Here is a 14,349-nt window from a genome sequence, read left to right on the forward strand (position 1 = left end):
CAGTTATTTGTATCTACACCTACATCTGAACATATACTCTGCAAACGATGATGGGATGCATGGCAGAGGGTACGTCCCATTGTAGCAGTTATTTGAGTTCTCTTCCCGTTCCATTCATGTATGGAGCGCGTGAAGAATGATTGTTTGAATTCCTCTGTGGGTGGAGCAGTTCTTCTATTCTTATCCTCACGATCATCAACGTGAGCGATACATAGGTGGTTGCAATGTAGTATGTGATCAAAGGAATCCGACACGTGACTGAAAATACTTGCAAGTTCGTGGTGCCCTCCATCGGCAATGCTGGAATATGGTGTTGACCCACCCTTAGCCTTGACTGCAGCTTCCACTCTCGTAGGCATACGTTCAATCAGGTGCTGGAAGGTTTCTTGGTTAATGGCACCCAATTATTCACGGACCGCTGCACTGAGGAGATGTATCGATGTAGGTCGGTGAGGCCTGGCACGAAGTCGGCGATCGGAAACATCCCTAAGGTGTTCTGTAGGATTCAGGTCAGGACTCTGAACAAGGTAGTCCATTACAGGGATGTTAATGTTGAGTAATCACTTCGCCACCGGCCATGTATTATGAACAGGTGCTCGATCATGTTGAAAGATACAGTTGCCGTCCCCGAATTGCTCTTCAACAGTGGGAAGCAAGAATGTGCTTAAAACATCAGTGTAGGCCTGTGCTGTGATGGTGCCATGCAAAACAACAACGGATGCAAGACCCCTCCATGAGAAACACGACCACACCATAACACCACCGCCTCCGTATTTTACTGTAGGCACTACACACGCTAGCAGATGACGTCCACCGGGGATTCGCCATACCACACCCTGTCACCGGATCACCACATTGTGTACCGTGATTCGTCCTGTGTGATGGTGTGGATAGATATCTGCCTATTACACATTACGACCTCTTCAACTGTCGGCGGTCTTTCTCAGTCAACAGACGAGGTGGACCTGTACGCTTTTGTGCTGTACGTGTACCTTTACGTTTCCACTTCACCATCACATCGGAAACAGTGGACCTACGGATGTTTAGGAGTGTGTAAATCTCGCGTACAGACGTATGACACAAGCGACACCCAATCACTTGACCACGTTCGAAGTCCGTGACATCAGCGGAGCGCCAGATTCTGCTCTCTCACGACGTCTAATAACGACTGAGGTCGCTGATATGGAGTACATGGCAGTAGGTGACAGCACAATGCACGTATGTTTTTGGGGGTGTCTGGATACTCTTAATCACATGTTGTATATTTCTAGAGTCATCATTTAAAACCGGTTCTTGAAACTTTGTTAATAGACTTTCTCGTATACTTTACGTCTATCTTTAAGAGTCTTTCACATCAGTTCCTTCATTATCTCTGTGACACTCTCCCTCGGATTAAACTAACCTGTGACCATTCGTGCTGCCCTTCTCTGTATGCGTTCTGTATCCCCTGTTAGTCCTGTCCGGTACAGGTCCCACACACTTGAGCATTAGTGTAGAACCTGTGCACAAGTGATTTGTAAGCAGTCTCCTTTGTGGACTGATTGCATTTCTCGAGTACTCTTGCTGCTGAAACGCACTATTAAACACCGCTGCGAGCTCACGGGTCATTAAACCGCTGTTGGCATAGCGGGAAGCGTACAGAACGGTAATCCGAAGGTCGCGTGGCTGAGTCCCTATGGTCAACTTTTTCTTTTCTTCAATTTTTACGTCACTTACACTGCAACTAAATCAAAATAAATCTGAATGTATTGTATTTATTAATATTTTCATAAAATTCATGGAAATGGAAGGCAAAGGAAAAGTTGTGATAGCAAACAAATTGCCAAGAAAGGATTGTACTCAAAGCATCCACAAGGACTCTGCAAATAACTTTTCAAGAAATGATTATGATTAAAGCGTACAGAACTTCGTAATCCGTTAGTTTCATTTTTAACTTCGAACAGGTTTATGTGTGGGCTGTTGCTAAACTGCGTGATGAAAGAAAACCTTTTATAAATGTAAACCAAGTTTCTTTTTCTATAGAAAATTTAAAACAGCGACGTTATTGAAAAATGGATGACAAACAGTCTCGACCGCAAAAACATTTATTTCGATGGTAACTAGTTTTGGGTCAGTATTTGATCTTTCTGAGATTCTCATTACATAATTGTAGGCCGTGGCAGTGAAGGAGTCGCTGATGTTATTCTGTGAACCTCGACGATGTAATTGTAAAAATGTGCTTTTATAACGAGTGCAAAATGTCGTGGAAATTACTGCTTCCCCTGTTTTACGGTAAATATAAGCCCAGGATGAGCAAGAATTTACTTTTTATATAGGAAGTTCTCGTTTACATCCTACAATTCTTTACTGCAAATTTATTTGCAGAGTCCTCTGGGATGCTGTAAGTACAATCCTTCCTTGGAAATCTGCCATCCCAAATTTTCATCCGCCTTTCCATTTCAAGCTTTTTACAATAGTAATAAGTACAACACATTAAGCATTATTTGGGTTTATTTGCATTGTAACCAACGTAAGATTGTAGAATAAAAAGAAAAGTTCCCACATGGGAAGTTGATCCCACTACCTTCAAATTACCGTTCTGCACTCTTCCGTTTTGCCAAACAGTTGATTCGAGATAATCTAACATAAGTAGTTCATGCCTCACGCCCAATCCGCACCAAAAATACCATCTTTTGTGAAGACTTGGCCATCTGAAGCTTCCGCTTCCGTCACGTTCATCTCACCCACACCCTGCCTTTTCCTTTAACGGATACAAGTATGCGTGGCCCTCTTGTAAGTTGTGGAACCAAGAGGCTAGTTGGACGATTGGTGTAATCGCGAGCGAGACGGACCAGGCGAAGTTTTCGTTGAAGCCAATGAAGTTTCCTTGGTTGTCTTTGTGCCATCCTGTTATCGTTGACTTTGATTTCTATTTCTCTTTTGTTCCTGTGAAGATTATTGGTGGGAGTTGCTACAAGCCAGTGGGATGCGCTCTGAGTAAACTATTAGCGGAGTACATATTCCAGTCCTGTGATCGGATGTCGGGAACTTTCGATAAATGACTGAAACGTTGCTAGACATGCAACTGCTGTAAAGTTTTTGAGAACATTATCAGCGATCTTATATAATATGTATAATTAAAAAGTCTTGATTACAATTTTCTTTCAATTGGAGTGACGGGTTTCGATCCTTCAGAATCATCTTCAGACTCTGAAATAACATACGTATAAATAGAGGTATCCTTACAGTATCGTATATACAATGAAATACAATTACAAACTACATATACCTAGAACGGCAGGTGGACTTCAATGGAGCAAGCTGCGCCGACCCATGACGCTGAACTGACTGCTAAATGGATAGTTTTTTTTTCTTTATTGTCATTTTCACACCTTTACAGGAAAGGTAAGCCGGCAGCAGCATATCTATGCCACTCTTCGGCCACAGATAACACATACAACATAATAATAGACATAAAAACAAAACAAATATGGTGGGTAGAAAACAGTAGACAGATATATTAAATTACATGTAGCCGTTCACAGGCGCATTGTCCGAATTAAAAACTTACAGCACTTGTACACAAACAGAGAAGAGAGAATTGACACATGTGAAAGATGGAGCACAAACGGAGAGACACTTGAGTACTAACACGCACAACAACTGGCGACGATCTCTGGCGCAAGAATATTCACTGTCCACGTACTAAGGATGGGGCAGATGAGGGATTTATAGGTGTGGAGGATTGTGGAGGGACTCCACGTGCGGCCAGAAAGGAGCTTGACGAGGCAGAGTCGGGAGTGTTCCTTGGCTTGGATTGTCCAGAGATAGGGGGTCCAGGAGAGGCGACGGTCAAGGGTGATGCAAGGTACTTGAGGGTGGGGGTGAGGTTGATAGGATGGCCATAGATGGTGAGATAGAAATTTAGGAGACGGAAGGAAGGGGTGGTTTTGTCTACAATGATCGCTTGGGTCTTTGAAGGATTGACCTTGAGCAACCACTGATTACACCAAGTGGTGAACCGGTCCAGATGGGATTGGAGAAAGTTTTGGGAGCATTGCAGCGTGGGTGCGAGGGCAAGGATGGCGGTGTCATTGGGGTACTGGAGAAGGTTGACATGGGCTGAAAGTCAGTGGCATGTCCACTGTATATAGAAGGTAGAGAAGGTGGGAGAGGACGGAACCTTGGGGCACACTGGTGGAGGGGTAGATGGTGCAGGAATCCTTGTTATGGATGGTGACATAGGAAGGACATTGGGAAAGAAAGGACCTGATCAGATGGACTTAGTTAATAGGAAGGGCGAAGGTTTGGAGCTTGAAGAGGAGACCGGAATGCCATACACGGTCATAATCACGTTCAAAGTCGAGGGAGAGGAAGATGGCAGAGCAACGGGAGTTGAGTTGTTCAGAGTGGAGGTGAGTGAGGTGAAGGTGAAGGTCATCGGCAGAGGAGGACTGTCGAAAGCCACATTGGGTAACGGGAAGGAGGCGGTGCTGGTGGAGATACTGGCGGATGCGTCAGGTGAGGATGGATTCCAGGACCTTGCTGACCGAGGTAAGGCTGATATAATGGTAGGAGGAGACAGTGGATGGCAGTTTGTCGGGTTTGAGGAACATAAGGATCCGGGAGGTTTTCCACAGGTTGGGGTGGAAGCCGGTGGGCAAGACCACATTATAGAGTCTCGCCAGGGTGGAGAGGAAGGAGGTTTGAACTTCACAGAGGTGACGATAGGTAACACGGTCATGACTGGGAGCGGTGTTGCGTTTCAGGCGGAGTGTAGATACGATATCCTGAGTAGTGATCAGGTCATTGAGTTCTGTGAGTGTAATGTTGTCCAAGTACTGGAATCCAGGAGCGAGTGGAGTGGCAGACGTGTCAGTTCGATCATGGACGTCAAGGAAGATGGATTAATCGAACTGGGGATGATCAGGGAGGGTAAAGGTATTGGAGAGGTAAGAAGCAAAATTAGTGCCTTACTCAGGTTATTGGGAAAGTGGTGGTCATCATGAAGGAGAGGGTAGTAGGGGAGGGTTAGATCCAGTAAGGTGGCAGAATGCTGACCAGTACTTCGACGAGTATATAGGTAGGGCAGCATTAAGACGTGTGCATGTCTTTCACCAGCCTCGGCGTTTCTTAGCCGCAAGAAAATTTCAAACATGTCATTGGACATGCCAGTGGCATTGTAGTGTGTCCCAGTCACGTGTGAAGGAAGGCATGGCATAGACGGAGAGGTTCCCAGAGGAGGAGGACAGCCTGTTGGGGTTAAGTGGGATGCTGCGAGTGGATGGCGACAGAAGGAAATTGGCTGGAGTGTCCGTGTGGTTCTAGGCACTACAGTCTGGAACCGCGTGGCCGCTATGGTCGCAGGTTCGAATCTTGCCTCAGGCATGTCTGTGTGTGATGTCCTTAGGTTAGTTTGGTTTAAGCAGTTCTAAGTTCTAGGGGACTGATGACCACAGAACTTAAGTACCATAGTGCTTAGAGCCATTTGAACCATTTTTGATCGAAGGGATGTGGGCCTCCACAGCCTCAGACAAGATCTGCTGGAGAAAGGAGGTGGCATCAGGGTGGTGGGGTGATGGTAGGAGAGGGGACAGCTATCTACCTGGGTAGTGAGGGTATCCCAGTAGGCATTCCAGTCGACACAGGAATAATCATGGACATATTTCGGGGGAGGGTCGATGTTGGAATCGGGACGGGCGCAACAACTGTCTGAAATGGTGAGGACAGGGAGATGGTCACTGCCAACAGGGTCAAGGACGTCCACCACTATGTGGCCAAGGAGGTTAGGGGAGGACAGGACAACATCGGGAGTGGTAATGGATTCGGGGCTGGTGTGGTGGGGAATGAGAACGAGGTCACCTTGGAGGGTGGAGAGGAACCGATGCCACTGCTGCAACTGCACGGTGGAACGACTATGGATGTAGAGGTTGGTGGCAATCACGTAGGAGGAGAAGGTACAGTCAATGTAGGAAAGAAAGTCGAAAGAAATAGGGCAGTGAGGTGGTCATAGATGGTGGCGCAGGTAATGGTCTGGGGAAGAAGGGACTGAGGATCAGGTGTTCTGTGGGGTTGGGAAGGAGGGGTTGGAGCCGAACAGGGGTCTGGCGGTGGTGGCCAATGGCTACTCCACCACGCACTATCGGGAGAGGATTATCAGAGTGGCGGAGGAGGCAGGGTGATGTGTGTACTGTATCAAGGAGTTGGAGAATTTTTTCGTTAAGGAGGAAGGCATCCACAGGGTGGGTTGTGAGGGTGTGCATGAGGAGGTTCTTGTTGATGGGAAGGGAGTGGATGTTGTTGAACAAGATATGGTGCTGTCACGCCATGACAGGAACTTAGACAAGTGTATTGAGACAGGAGAAGGTGAAGTGGGCTTGGTTATGGGAGTTGGTGGCATAGGTATTAAGGTGGAAGATAGATCAGGCGGGGAGGGATACCTGCCGGAAAATGTAGAGGCACTGGAATGGATGGACGTTTCGGAGGATGATGGTAACAAACCTGATGATGTCCTCGGTAGTGGGCGGGGGGGGGGGGGGGTGTTGGACAAAGGGAGTTGCCAGGAGGGTGGGGGAATCCAGAGGGTGGACGGGGACAGTGAGTTCAAGAGTGGAGGGAGGGGCGGTTGGGCCTTGCACTTCTGGGAGTAGGTGGGGTGATGAAGGTTGCAGGTGTTGCAGGAAGGAGGGGACTGGAGGTTGGGACAGTGCCGGATGAAGTGTGCCTGTTTGCAGTACAGGCAGACGGGGGCCTCGTGGCCCTCAGATGTGATGTGTGTGTTATACCGCAAGCACCTCTGGCAGTGCATGGACTGAGGAGGGGAATGGGAGGGGTGGTTGACAGCAACAAAAGGGTGGGAAGAGGCGTGGGGGACGGGAGCAACTGGGAGATGGCAGGAGGTGGCAGGTCCCAGCATGGGTGCTGGTGCTGGTGTTGAAGATGGTGACGGTGATGGTGACGGCGATGGTGAAGGCGATGGCGATGGCAGTGGCGATGGCGATAGTTGGGCGTGTGCCATGGCCCTCCAGGCCACCACCCAGAGGGGGGGGGGGCCACAGGTACGGTTGAAACAGGATGGGGGAGTGGAGGGAAGGGATCAGAGGAGGAGGCTAAGGGGTAAGGAGCCATGGACAGAGCGAAGAAAGGCGCGGGAGTGGGGAGGATGAGAAGTAGGGTGATAGAATTGGAGGGGGGGGGGGGGTGACTGGGCGCACCACGTATTCGTGGTGGCGGCGGCGGATGGAGATGTATAGATGATGGTTGTGGTGGTTGCAGTGGTGGTGGGTGTTGTCATGGTGATGAGGAAGAGGGGGAGAAAGAATACTATATAACAGCCGTGATAAATATGAAGAAACTATAACGTCATTAATCATAGAAAATCTAGTATTGTTAATGTTCTGTCCCCATCCCCCCCCCCCTTTTTCTTCACAAACTGCATTTCACTAACCGTCTCCTTTTAACGGAGCTTGTATACTTAAATGTTGCATGGGTTATTTCCTCATCACCATTACTTTACATATTATTACCTATTATACGAATTTATAACCATATCGTGTTGAACACAAGATGTAACGGAGCTCTGTATATCTAAAACCTTATGCTGTCCTTTATATCTATATTTCCTTCCTACGTATTAGGCAAGACTGATTGTTAAATATCCTCCAATGTTTCGCTGTTCTGCCATTCATATTACTATGAATAATCTTTAACGACTAATATATTTACTAGCATATTTTCTGTTTATTCTTGACGTGTCACATCGATAGAGGACGCTGTCTTTACGGCAACCCTTAACGTCTACATAGTCCGTCTTTGCTGTCGTTAGAACACTTTGTGCCAGCTTTTCAGAATGTCGCATCGATAGATGACGCCGTTTCTATGGCAACCCTCAACCTCTATTTAGATTACCTTTGCTAGTAGCTTCTGTCTATCACTGTAGCAACCTTTGACAACTATTCCACATATCTTTGCCAATAGCACATATTTTACGTAACGGATAACAGAGGACAGCCTAGACTAGTTTATTTTAAGCTAATTATTTACTACAGTTTATATTTTCGACGAAGCAACTTTACGATGTATTTTAACTATAACTCTTCTTCAAATATTAGTAATATGGAATATTGTAATACATTTTACGTTAATAGTACACACTATACTTCTGACTGGTTATCTCTGCCGGCCCGCGTGGCCGAGCGCTTCTAGGGGCGTCAGTCTCGAACCGCGCCACCGCTCCAGTCGCAGGTTCGAATCTTGCCTCGGGCATGGATGTGTGTGATGTCCTTAGGTTAGTTTGGTTTAAGCAGTTCTAAGTTCTAGGGGACTGATGACCACAGAACTTAAGTACCATAGTGCTTAGAGCCATTTGAACCATTTTTGATCGAAGGGATGTGGGTCTCCACAGCCTCAGACAAGATCTGCTGGAGAAAGGAGGTGGCATCAGGGTGGTGGGGTGATGGTAGGAGAGGGGACAGCTATCTACCTGGGTAGTGAGGGTATCCCAGTAGGCATTCCAGTCGACACAGGAATAATCATGGACATATTTCGGGGGAGGGTCGATGTTGGAATCGGGACGGGCGCAACAACTGTCTGAAATGGTGAGGACAGGGAGATGGTCACTGCCAACAGGGTCAAGGACGTCCACCACTATGTGGCCAAGGAGGTTAGGGGAGGACAGGACAACATCGGGAGTGGTAATGGATTCGGGGCTGGTGTGGTGGGGAATGAGAACGAGGTCACCTTGGAGGGTGGAGAGGAACCGATGCCACTGCTGCAACTGCACGGTGGAACGACTATGGATGTAGAGGTTGGTGGCAATCACGTAGGAGGAGAAGGTACAGTCAATGTAGGAAAGAAAGTCGAAAGAAATAGGGCAGTGAGGTGGTCATAGATGGTGGCGCAGGTAATGGTCTGGGGAAGAAGGGACTGAGGATCAGGTGTTCTGTGGGGTTGGGAAGGAGGGGTTGGAGCCGAACAGGGGTCTGGCGGTGGTGGCCAATGGCTACTCCACCACGCACTATCGGGAGAGGATTATCAGAGTGGCGGAGGAGGCAGGGTGATGTGTGTACTGTATCAAGGAGTTGGAGAATTGTTTCGTTAAGGAGGAAGGCATCCACAGGGTGGGTTGTGAGGGTGTGCATGAGGAGGTTCTTGTTGATGGGAAGGGAGTGGATGTTGTTGAACAAGATATGGTGCTGTCACGCCATGACAGGAACTTAGACAAGTGTATTGAGACAGGAGAAGGTGAAGTGGGCTTGGTTATGGGAGTTGGTGGCATAGGTATTAAGGTGGAAGATAGATCAGGCGGGGAGGGATACCTGCCGGAAAATGTAGAGGCACTGGAATGGATGGACGTTTCGGAGGATGATGGTAACAAACCTGATGATGTCCTCGGTAGTGGGCGGGGGGGGGGGGGTGTTGGACAAAGGGAGTTGCCAGGAGGGTGGGGGAATCCAGAGGGTGGACGGGGACAGTGAGTTCAAGAGTGGAGGGAGGGGCGGTTGGGCCTTGCACTTCTGGGAGTAGGTGGGGTGATGAAGGTTGCAGGTGTTGCAGGAAGGAGGGGACTGGAGGTTGGGACAGTGCCGGATGAAGTGTGCCTGTTTGCAGTACAGGCAGACGGGGGCCTCGTGGCCCTCAGATGTGATGTGTGTGTTATACCGCAAGCACCTCTGGCAGTGCATGGACTGAGGAGGGGAATGGGAGGGGTGGTTGACAGCAACAAAAGGGTGGGAAGAGGCGTGGGGGACGGGAGCAACTGGGAGATGGCAGGAGGTGGCAGGTCCCAGCATGGGTGCTGGTGCTGGTGTTGAAGATGGTGACGGTGATGGTGACGGCGATGGTGAAGGCGATGGCGATGGCAGTGGCGATGGCGATAGTTGGGCGTGTGCCATGGCCCTCCAGGCCACCACCCAGAGGGGGGGGGGGGCCACAGGTACGGTTGAAACAGGATGGGGGAGTGGAGGGAAGGGATCAGAGGAGGAGGCTAAGGGGTAAGGAGCCATGGACAGAGCGAAGAAAGGCGCGGGAGTGGGGAGGATGAGAAGTAGGGTGATAGAATTGGAGGGGGGGGGGGGTGACTGGGCGCACCACGTATTCGTGGTGGCGGCGGCGGATGGAGATGTATAGATGATGGTTGTGGTGGTTGCAGTGGTGGTGGGTGTTGTCATGGTGATGAGGAAGAGGGGGAGAAAGAATACTATATAACAGCCGTGATAAATATGAAGAAACTATAACGTCATTAATCATAGAAAATCTAGTATTGTTAATGTTCTGTCCCCATCCCCCCCCCCTTTTTCTTCACAAACTGCATTTCACTAACCGTCTCCTTTTAACGGAGCTTGTATACTTAAATGTTGCATGGGTTATTTCCTCATCACCATTACTTTACATATTATTACCTATTATACGAATTTATAACCATATCGTGTTGAACACAAGATGTAACGGAGCTCTGTATATCTAAAACCTTATGCTGTCCTTTATATCTATATTTCCTTCCTACGTATTAGGCAAGACTGATTGTTAAATATCCTCCAATGTTTCGCTGTTCTGCCATTCATATTACTATGAATAATCTTTAACGACTAATATATTTACTAGCATATTTTCTGTTTATTCTTGACGTGTCACATCGATAGAGGACGCTGTCTTTACGGCAACCCTTAACGTCTACATAGTCCGTCTTTGCTGTCGTTAGAACACTTTGTGCCAGCTTTTCAGAATGTCGCATCGATAGATGACGCCGTTTCTATGGCAACCCTCAACCTCTATTTAGATTACCTTTGCTAGTAGCTTCTGTCTATCACTGTAGCAACCTTTGACAACTATTCCACATATCTTTGCCAATAGCACATATTTTACGTAACGGATAACAGAGGACAGCCTAGACTAGTTTATTTTAAGCTAATTATTTACTACAGTTTATATTTTCGACGAAGCAACTTTACGATGTATTTTAACTATAACTCTTCTTCAAATATTAGTAATATGGAATATTGTAATACATTTTACGTTAATAGTACACACTATACTTCTGACTGGTTATCTCTGCCGGCCCGCGTGGCCGAGCGCTTCTAGGGGCGTCAGTCTCGAACCGCGCCACCGCTCCAGTCGCAGGTTCGAATCTTGCCTCGGGCATGGATGTGTGTGATGTCCTTAGGTTAGTTAGGTTTAAGTAGTTCTAAGATCTAGGGGACTGATGACCTCAGATGTTAAGTCCCAGAGTGCTCAGAGCCATTTGAACCATTTGAGCTGGTTATCACTGATGTCATACAGAGAACGGTGAGCGAGACTAGTGCTATTAAAGACCACTCCTTCCTAATCATTTAGCAGTCAGTTCAGCGTCGTGGGTCGGCGCAGCTTGCTCCATGGAAGTCCACTTGCCGTTCAGGGTATATGTAGTTTGTAATTGTATTTCAGTGTATGTAAGATACTGTAAGGATCCCTCTACCTGTGCGTTTGTTATTTCAGAGTCTGAAGATGATCCTTAAGGACTGAAACCGGTCATTCGGATTAAAAGAAAATTCCGATCAAGACTGTTTTTAATTATATATTTAACTGTTGACTTAGAACTGTGTCAAGCTCTGTTTCACAGATGTATAAGAGGATGTTGACCCTTATTTAGACTTGTTGGATAGTGTGGCAGAGGACAGAATTAGTTAATAGGAAGGGCGAAGGTTTGGAGCTTGAAGAGGAGACCGGAATGCCATACACGGTCATAATCACGTTCAAAGTCGAGGGAGAGGAAGATGGCAGAGCAACGGGAGTTGAGTTGTTCAGAGAGGAGGTGAGTGAGGTGAAGGTGAAGGTCATTGGCAGAGGAGGACTGTCGAAAGCCACATTGGGTAACGGGAAGGAGGCGGTGCTGGTGGAGATACTGGTGGATGCGTCAGGTGAGGATGGATTCCAGGACCTTGCTGACCGAGGTAAGGCTGATATAATGGTAGGAGGAGACAGTGGATGGCAGTTTGTCGGGTTTGAGGAACATAAGGATCCGGGAGGTTTTCCACAGGTTGGGGTGGAAGCCGGTGGGCAAGACCACATTATAGAGTCTCGCCAGGGTGGAGAGGAAGGAGGTTTGAACTTCACAGAGGTGACGATAGGTAACACGGTCATGACTGGGAGCGGTGTTGCGCTTCAGGCGGAGTGTAGATACGATATCCTGAGTAGTGATCAGGTCATTGAGTTCTGTGAGTGTAATGTTGTCCAAGTACTGGAATCCAGGAGCGAGTGGAGTGGCAGACGTGTCAGTTCGATCATGGACGTCAAGGAAGATGGATTAATCGAACTGGGGATGATCAGGGAGGGTAAAGATATTGGAGAGGTAAGAAGCAAAATTAGTGCCTTACTCAGGTTATTGGGAAAGTGGTGGTCATCATGAAGGAGAGGGTAGTAGGGGAGGGTTAGATCCAGTAAGGTGGCAGAATGCTGACCAGTACTTCGACGAGTTTATAGGTAGGGTAGCATTAAGACGTGTGCATGTCTTTCACCAGCCTCGGCGTTTCTTAGCCGCAAGAAAATTTCAAACATGTCATTGGAGATGCCAGTGGCATTGTAGTGTGTCCCAGTCACGTGTGAAGGAAGGCATGGCATAGACGGAGAGGTTCCCAGAGGAGGAGGACAGCCTGTTGGGGTTAAGTGGGATGCTGCGAGTGGATGGCGACAGAAGGAAATTGGCTGGAGTGTCCGTGTGGTTCTAGGCACTACAGTCTGGAACCACGTGGCCGCTATGGTCGCAGGATCGAATCTTGCCTCAGGCATGTCTGTGTGTGATGTCCTTAGGTTAGTTTGGTTTAAGCAGTTCTAAGTTCTAGGGGACTGATGACCACAGAACTTAAGTACCATAGTGCTTAGAGCCATTTGAACCATTTTTGATCGAAGGGATGTGGGCCTCCACAGCCTCAGACAAGATCTGCTGGAGAAAGGAGGTGGCATCAGGGTGGTGGGGTGATGGTAGGAGAGGGGACAGCTATCTACCTGGGTAGTGAGGGTATCCCAGTAGGCATTCCAGTCGACACAGGAATAATCATGGACATATTTCGGGGGAGGGTCGATGTTGGAATCGGGACGGGCGCAACAACTGTCTGAAATGGTGAGGACAGGGAGATGGTCACTGCCAACAGGGTCAAGGACGTCCACCACTATGTGGCCAAGGAGGTTAGGGGAGGACAGGACAACATCGGGAGTGGTAATGGATTCGGGGCTGGTGTGGTGGGGAATGAGAACGAGGTCACCTTGGAGGGTGGAGAGGAACCGATGCCACTGCTGCAACTGCACGGTGGAACGACTATGGATGTAGAGGTTGGTGGCAATCACGTAGGAGGAGATGGTACAGTCAATGTAGGAAAGAAAGTCGAAAGAAATAGGGCAGTGAGGTGGTCATAGATGGTGGCGCAGGTAATGGTCTGGGGAAGAAGGGACTGAGGATCAGGTGTTCTGTGGGGTTGGGAAGGAGGGGTTGGAGCCGAACAGGGGTCTGGCGGTGGTGGCCAATGGCTACTCCACCACGCACTATCGGGAGAGGATTATCAGAGTGGCGGAGGAGGCAGGGTGATGTGTGTACTGTATCAAGGGGTTGGAGAATTGTTTCGTTAAGGAGGAAGGCATCCACAGGGTGGGTTGTGAGGGTGTGCATGAGGAGGTTCTTGTTGATGGGATGGGAGTGGATGTTGTTGAACAAGATATGGTGCTGTCACGCCATGACAGGAACTTAGATAAGTGTATTGAGACAGGAGAAGGTGAAGTGGGCTTGGTTATGGGAGTTGGTGGCATAGGTATTAAGGTGGAAGATAGATCAGGCGGGGAGGGATACCTGCCGGAAAATGTAGAGGCACTGGAATGGATGGACGTTTCGGAGGATGATGGTAACAAACCTGATGATGTCCTCGGTAGTGGGCGATGGGGGGGGTTGGACAAAGGGAGTTGCCAGGAGGGTGGGGGAATCCAGAGGGTGGACGGGGACAGTGAGTTCAAGAGTGGAGGGAGGGGCGGTTGGGCCTTGTACGTCTGGGAGTATGTGGAGTGAGGAAGGTTGCAGGTGTTGCAGGAAGGAGGGGACTGGAGGTTGGGACAGTGCCGGATGAAGTGTGCCTGTTTGCAGTACAGGCAGACGGGGGCCTCGTGGCCCTCAGATGTGAGGTGTGTGTTATACCGCAAGCACCTCTGGCAGTGCATGGACTGAGGAGGGGAATGGGAGGGGTGGTTGACAGCAACAAAAGGGTGGGAAGAGGCGTGGGGGACGGGAGCAACTGGGAGATGGCAGGAGGTGGCAGGTCCCAGCATGGGTGCTGGTGCTGGTGTTGAAGATGGTGACGGTGATTGTGACGGCGATGGCGATGGCGATGGCAGTGGCGATGGCGATAGTTGGGC

The sequence above is a fragment of the Schistocerca serialis genome, chromosome 5 (assembly GCF_023864345.2).
Source record: "Schistocerca serialis cubense isolate TAMUIC-IGC-003099 chromosome 5, iqSchSeri2.2, whole genome shotgun sequence".
Lineage (NCBI taxonomy): Eukaryota > Metazoa > Arthropoda > Insecta > Orthoptera > Acrididae > Schistocerca > Schistocerca serialis.